The sequence below is a fragment of the Monodon monoceros genome, unplaced genomic scaffold (genome assembly GCF_005190385.1).
Source record: "Monodon monoceros isolate NGI ecotype Baffin Bay Population unplaced genomic scaffold, NGI_Narwhal_1 Super_Scaffold_18, whole genome shotgun sequence".
In the NCBI taxonomy this organism is placed as follows: Eukaryota; Metazoa; Chordata; class Mammalia; order Artiodactyla; family Monodontidae; genus Monodon; species Monodon monoceros.
This window is the reverse complement of record NW_021703774.1, coordinates 150,775,997-150,783,914: the sequence shown is the minus strand read 5'-3', so window position 1 is coordinate 150,783,914 and position 7,918 is coordinate 150,775,997.

Genomic DNA, 7,918 nt, shown 5'->3' with positions numbered 1-7,918 from the left:
TAAGGCATTGATGCTGGGAAGGGCTGGGGCCCTCCAGGATGAGGGAGGCGGCTGTCTAGCGCCACCATCTGGACTGAACTTGAGCGGAGAAAGCTCCGCCCACCCTGTGGCTTTTCAGAGCTCTTTTCTTGGGGGACGCAACCCCTCTCCTCTAGAGGCTATAGTAGCCAGAGAAACCTTGAGAATGAATGTGAGTCCTGCATGGCCTGGATGTCTGTGCATCTTGTATATATATATTCCACCCCTCTTCAGCCAACAGTTACTGGGTGCCATGCTCTGTGCTGAGGATACCTGGGTAAATCACACTGTCTCTACCACAATCCATACCTCTCTGAGCACCAAATCGAATGAAAATTTCTGGCATCATGGAGCACTGGTCATTTACAAGGCACTTTCATATGTCACTTCTCTGTGTGTGTGTGTGTGTGTGTGGTACGTGTACAAGCACACTTGCTCGCTCACAGACATAGTCGCTGGACAGCAGCAATAGGAATAGTGACTGGGAGGAATTGAGCTCCTTTGCCCATAGAAAGAAAGGTCATCAGGAGGAACTGAGGCTCGGACACAGCAGAAGACTGAAGCTCGCTGAGGAAGCAGAAGGAGATGTGGCATCCTGCTGGCTCTTGAATGCAGGCGGAGGCTCTGAAATCAGATCTACCTGAAGAAGGGCTCTTCCACTCCCACCTCCTTCCCATCTTTATTCTCCGCACGCTCGATTTTCCCCTCCCCCTTCCCCCAGCGCTGGGAGACGGTATTTTTAGAAGCTGCTTGGAGACCCAGGACTCCTTTCATTTCAAAAGGAGTCCTCACTCAACCACCCCTCATCCCTCTCTTCAAAACGGGGTCCCTTCCTCTTTGGAGTCTCTAAGGCTCCAGCCATGGTTTCTTCAGTCCCTGAGCTCCAGGGACTTCAGCCCAGAGGTTCTGACCATTTGCTAAAACAAAATGCAGACTCCCTATGATTCTCACAAGGATCATTCAGAAGGCAAACAGATGAGGGAAATTATCTGGGGAAAACCACATAGGATGGTCTGGTTCCCACCCTCTCCTACAACACACACCTACCTGCAGGTACCTCGGGGAAATCACCAGATTGAGACCCTAGGAATAAGGGAAAGAAGAGGAAAAGAAGGAGTGAAATAAACCTTCTCTTTCTTCGTTTGAACAATTCATTTATAATAAAAGCAGAACGGAGAAGCCCCAGTGTATGCGGATATATGCAAATCAGCCGGATCTTAATAAGAGTTGCTCCAAGGCAACTCTACTCTCACCAGGAGGCTGCGGAATAGACACCTCAGTGTAGAAATTCTGGAGGGCTTTAGATGGAAACTAAACTGTGGTTTATTGCGAACTTTAAGTGCTAGGGGCCAGTCAACCAGGGACCAGGTTAGATTCCTCCCTGGAATAGCAAGCGCGGGGCTGGGGGTGGTGGTGGTGGGGCTGCAGGGGGTTCTGACCTTGGTGCTTAATTATGAGCCCGAGGGCCAGCGGCAGTCTTGTTTCTGTCCGTGGTGCTGAACCTACCAGGGTCTGGAGCTTCCATTTTCAACCGGACCTGGGACTTCTCTGCTGCTGCGCTGATTCTCTGCCTGTCCCTCCAGCCTATAACCAAGATCCAAATATTCGAGTCTCCAGGAGACAATCAGCCTTATTCCCTGGAATAAGAGTGTAGGTGCCTGGAACCCAGTTTTTGTTCTCCCTCATTTGCACTTTCTTTTTGAATGGTTGTTAATTATATAGAGACGCTTAAAAGATAATTATTATAGACTAAATGCAATATAATATCTTTTCAAATGCACTGCGTAGTATACCGGGAAATGCCTCAGAAACAGAATTTCAACTTACAGTTGATTTATCAGAAACTTGAATATGGGGTAAATATTGTATGTGAGAAGCAACCCTAGTAGTGTAACATTTTAATTAGAAAAATAGTAGTTCTGTGGGATATTTGTTTGGAAATTTCATTGTTTCACAACTGAAATGTGATAATAAAACTATATTACAAGTACCTGACCAGAATGAGACTAAGGTGGAAGAGAAGAGGTTGGGGATCCTCTAAAATTAGGCCATGTAAGTTGTCATAGGTAATTTTGGTTAATCACAGAGAGTAGTGGTGTGCTTTATTAGGATATAATGTTGAAGTGATGTTTTTGGATAATACACAATTTCTTGAAATAATTCTAAAGCTGATAAAGAAAGAAAATAAACTGAATTCAATTCTGAGCATTAAAAAAACCCCAAAATTCCAGTTTTCTCTTCTACTCCTCTCAAACCCCATACGAGGTAATGATGGCAGGGATGCTTCTCTCTACTTTTACCTCACTACCTCCAGCATGCTGAGGAAACACCTGCTGGAGCTGAGAAGTCTAGTTCAACATCCAAATATAGAGAAGTGGTCTTCCAGGGAGCAGATCCAACTTTACTGCAACCTCCATCTCCAAGTTATTGAAAGTTACATAGCTGGTGGCTGAAAATTTGATCTATTCCTTTTGCACAGATACAGGAAGTACATTTGTCCTGGCTGAACAGAGAAGGTCATCTCCTTCATGAAGAAGACTAAGATTGCTCCAGAGAAATCAAGGCCAAGCCCTACTCTCAAGAAAGAGGAGAGGAAGGGTGCCAAAAGCAGTGGGGAGCCCTGCTGCTCAAAGAAACATCTCCAATTTGTCTCTTTCCTCTTCCATTCCATCTCCCACTCTCCAGCCTAAGAAAGAAATAAACAGAGCTAAGGTGATCTTTTTTATAGGACAATAGACTCACAGGCAAAAATAATGTTCAAATTTTATTGCCTAAGATAAAGCAAATATAAAACATTAAATTTATTGACTTTGAAAATTAAGCAGTAAAACTTTAAATTATCAAACACATCTGCTTAGCTTTTATGAGCCTCTACTTTACCCTCTGTAAAATAGAGATAAAAACACTTTTCAAAGTTACTGTGAGGTCAAAATATATTCATATGTATGGCCCAGCGCAGTTCCTGGTGCATATTTCTGGTATATTTTATTATTCAAGTCCATGGTTAATTAAGGTGAAAAACAGAAAGAAGAAAGGAAAGGATAAAAGAAGGTTGGGTGGTGAGATAGGAAGAGAGAGCAATAGAATTAGAGAGACAGTCATAGAGGAAAAGACAGAATGAAGGATAAAGAAAGAGACAGCTGGCTGACATGAATGTGGCTAGAAAGCACAGGAGCCTGAAGGAGATGTGCTTGAAGAGACAGGAGTGTCATCAGGACAAGCTGGCTAGCCAGCTGCCAAGTGGCCTCAGAGGTGACATTTACCTTTGTGAATTCATCCTGGTCCAAGCTCATAAACTTCACCTTAACAGCATTAAGAGAGAGCCTATATGCTGGGGGTGGGGTGCGGGGGTTGGGAAGTAGATCATAGTAACTCAGCTCTTAGCTTGCTATCTGAGCCAAAGAACCAGTGGATTAATATACGATGAGAAATGCAACTGCTAAAGGGACCAGAATGCTCACATTGCCATGTCCAGCAAATTCTTCCCCTGTAGGAAAATGTGCACAGGAAGCCAATTTATGATGTGAAGCCTGCTTTGAGAGTGTGAGAGAAGGGAAGTTGGATGGTTTAAATATTTGATGGCATCAGGTTCCGAGAGCCTTGTGCCTCCAAATCCCCAGTGAGGATAAACCTGTTACTGGCACCTGAGTGACCATACTAGGGGCCAGATCCGGGAATGGGATCCACCAACATATGCTTCTGACTGTTTTTTTGTTTAAATCCTAGTTCCATTTCTGAGCAGCCCATTTTAAGACTGAAGCAGTCCTTTTAAATTTATTTATTTATTTCTTTATTTTTAGCTGCACCGCATGGCTTGTGGAATCTTAGTTTCCTGACCAGGGACTAAACCAGGGCCTCTGGCAGTGAAAGCACTGAGTCCTAACCACTGGACCGCCAGGGAATTTTCATCCTTTTAAATTTAAGTGACCAAAGTAACATAAACTAATAAAAATATTTTAAGTAAAAAGTGAAAATATCCATTCATTCCATCCCATATAGTCCCATTTCAAAATTTAAACCATGTTAACGCACTGATACGTACCCTTCCTGATATTTTCTATACACACGCACACACACGCACGTGCACACACACACATATTTTTACAGAAAATAAATGTGTATCTGTTAGTGAGGTAAGCAGCAACATCTACCTAAGACCTTGCTCCTCTCATATATATATATATATATATATTTTTTTTTTTTTTTTTGCTGTACGCGGCCTCTCACTGTTGTGGCCTCTCCCGTTGCAGAGCACAGGCTCCGGACGCGCAGGCCCAGTGGCCATGGCTCATGGGCCCAGCCGCTCCGCAGCACGTGGGATCTTCCCGGACCGGGGCACAAACCCGTGTCCCCTGCATTGGCAGGCGGACTCTCAACCACTGCGCCACCAGGGAAGCCCGTCCTCTCATATTTTTAATTGCTGAGGGAGCCCCAGTTTTGTCTGGATGTTCATGTACTGTAGTCCTTTGCTCAGAGAAGATGGTCCTCTCACCAAATTCAAGGATAAGCAAAGATTGTTACTGGCTAATCATTTCATCCCATTCCAATGTGTCAGGGTCACCTTAGGCATGGACATGTGATACAACCCAGGTCTTCTGATTGGGGATTCTAGAAAGTGTTTTCCCTCCTAATAAAAAGAGATGCATGAGGCAACATCCCACTTCTCTAAATCGTGTCTGCATTTGACATCTGGAGCTGCTGCAACAATCTTGGCATCATGAAGAGAGATATCTCAACACTTTCAGCTAAGAATTTTCAGTTGTATGTAACTGGAAACCCAACTAAAACTGGCTTGAACAAAACTGAGATTTTTTTTTTCATTCATTTAACTGAATGAGGTAGATCTGTGTAGAACAACAAGATTTTGCATTGAGATTGTGGTAGAGTGCTAGGTAATCTCCAAACCTGGATATTCTACAAAGGAATGCAATTGCAATCCTAGGACTGAAAAATACAATAATGTATTTAACACAATAAATGGACCTAACATCAGATTAGACACAGCTCATTTTAGGATTAAGGAGCTGGAAGATAGATCAGTATATAATATCCATACTGAAGTATTCAGAGAAAGAAAAGACTGAAAAATATAAAGAAGAGAGGGATAGACACATGGGACATGATGAAAATGCCTAAATACAAAAAATTAGAGTCCTAGAAAGATAGGAGAGAGAAAATGGGAAAGAAGTAATATTTGACAATAGAGTAGTTAAAAATTTTCTAAGACTGATGAAAGACATATACTCAATCCCAAGCAGGATAAATGCAAAGAAAATCACATCTAAGCACTTCATGGGAAAACTGATGAAAACGAAAAACAAAGAAAAAGTGTTAAAAGCAATTAGGAAAGAAAGATATATTACCTCCATAAGAGCAACATTAAGACTAACAACAGACTCAACAATATAAATGCTAAAATCCAGAAGATGATGGAATGTTATCTTTAAAGTGTGGAAAGAAAATGACAGTTAATCTAAAATTCTATACCCAGTGAAAATATCATTCAAAAATGAAAGAAAAATACATAAGTTTTCAGACAATCAAAATCTGAAAAAAGTTATTCATCCACAGACCCACACTAAAAGAAATATTAGAGGGAATTTTTCAAGCAGAATGAAAATAAGCTCAAAAGGAAGTATGAATATGAGGAAGGAATGAATAACAATGGAAAGAGTAACTATATAGGTAAAAATAAGTGAACAATAACTATATAAATCAACAGTGTCTAGTGGAGCTTTAGACATATAGAGAATTAAAACACACCACAAAAATGGCACACGGTGTGGGAGCAGATAAATGGAATTAAAATATTTTAAGATTCTTGTATTGTTCAGGAAGTTGTAAAAGAATTAATTTATATTAAAATTTAACAAGTCAAGGATGCATGCTGTAATCACCATGACAGGGAAAAACAGTTTAAAAATATATATATAATTATATATATATATAATTTAAAACTATTTTTTGTTTATATATATGTAAAATAAGTGAATGCAGAGAAATATGGAATAATAAAAACAATCCAAAAAAGGTTTAAAAGAAGAGAGAAAAAAGGAGCACAGAACCTGTGGGAGAAATAGAAAACAAATACTAGCATGATATTTTGAAACGCAAAAGTATAAGTGCCTCTTTTAAATATAAGTGGACTAAATACCTCTATTAAAAAACAAAGATTGTTAGATTGTTTATTTTTATTTATTTATTTTTAAAATAAATTTATTTTTCACTGCATTGGGTCTTCGTTCCTGCGCATGGGCTTTCTCTAGTTGTGGCGAGTGGGGGCTACTCTTTGTTGCAGTGCAGGCTTCTCATTGCAGTGGCTTCTCTTTGTTGCAGAGCACGGGCTCTAGGCTCGCGGGCTCTAGAGCACAGGCTCAGTAGTTGTGGTGCACTGGCTTAGTTGCTCTGCGGCATGTGGGATCTTCCCAGACCAGGGCTCAAACCCATGTCCCCTGCATTGGCAGGTGGATTTTAACCACTGCGCCACCAGAGAAGTCCCAGATTGGTTTGTTTGTTCGTTTGTTTTAATTTATTTATTTCTGGCTGTGTTGGGTCTTCATTGCTGCACACGGGCTCTCTAGTTGTGGCAAGCAGGGGCCACTCTTTGTTACAGTGCACAGGCTTCTCATTGCGGTGGCTGCTCTTGTTGCAGAGCACGGGCTCTAGGTGCACAGGTTTCAGTAGTTGTGGCTCACAGGCTTAGTTGCTCCACAGCATGTGGGATCTTCCCAGACCAGGGCTCGAACCCGTGTCCCCTGCATTGGCAGGCAGATTCTTAACCACTGTACCACCAGGGAAGCCCCCCAGATTGGTTTTTAAAAAGCAACTCATTACTGCTTTAAAAAATCTGAAATATAAGGATACAGGTATGTTAAAGGTTGTAAAAGACATACTCTACAAACTAAAAGAAAATCAGTGAAGCTAAACTAATATAATACAAAGTAGACTTTAAGGCAAGAAGCATCACTACATACTGCATAATGAATGAAATGCCAATAAACTAGGAAGAAAAAATACTAAATTTGTATGTAACTGATAAAATAGCCTCTAAGCATGTAAAAGCATATCATACACACCACACCTCCAGGTCTGCAGTAAAAAGGGCGCGAACCAAGAGTCCTGGGAATCAGGGAAAAGAGCATTTGTGCAGAGGAATGAATGTGCAAGACAGAGTACATCCAGGGATATGAACGCAGCCTAAGAGTATCCATGTAATTAGCTGCCGGCTGCTGCAACAAACAAACCTCCAAATGTCAGTGATTTAATTCCACAAATTTATTTCCAGCTTTCATTATATGTCTGGTAAGGTAGGGACCCTATTTATTCACAGTCCTCAAGGAAAGAGGCTGACAGAGGCTTTGACACCTTGACCATCGTGAACATGTGACAGAGAAAGAGGGGCATGGATGAGACACACAAACTCTTAACTACCTCAGCTCTGAAGTAACGCAAGTCATGTCTGCTCACAGATCATTGGCTAGATCCAGTCACAGAGCCCCATTCTAACTGCAAGTGTTACCCAGTCCAAGCTCACACTGCTCGCCACACAAAAGGCCAAGAAATTGCTGGGGCAAGGAATAGCAACTTTATTCAGAAAGCCAGCAGATTGAGAAGATGGGGGACTAGTGCCCCCAAAGAACCATCTTCCCCGAGTTAGAATTCAGGCTTCTTTTCTACTAAAAGGGTAGGGTGTAAAGTCCTGGTTCTGGCCAGACTCCAGAGCGGATGTGGTCATTTCGTCCTTCCTGCAGCCATTCACAGGTGGGCCTGGTCAGGATGTTTCCTGTGAGCTAAACAAAGGTATTTTAGCTTAACGCTCATTACCTGGGAGGCAGGGCTCCCAGAGCTGGGCCATTAGGTATAATTTAAGCTTATAGACAACATCCCTTTTAGTGATTAA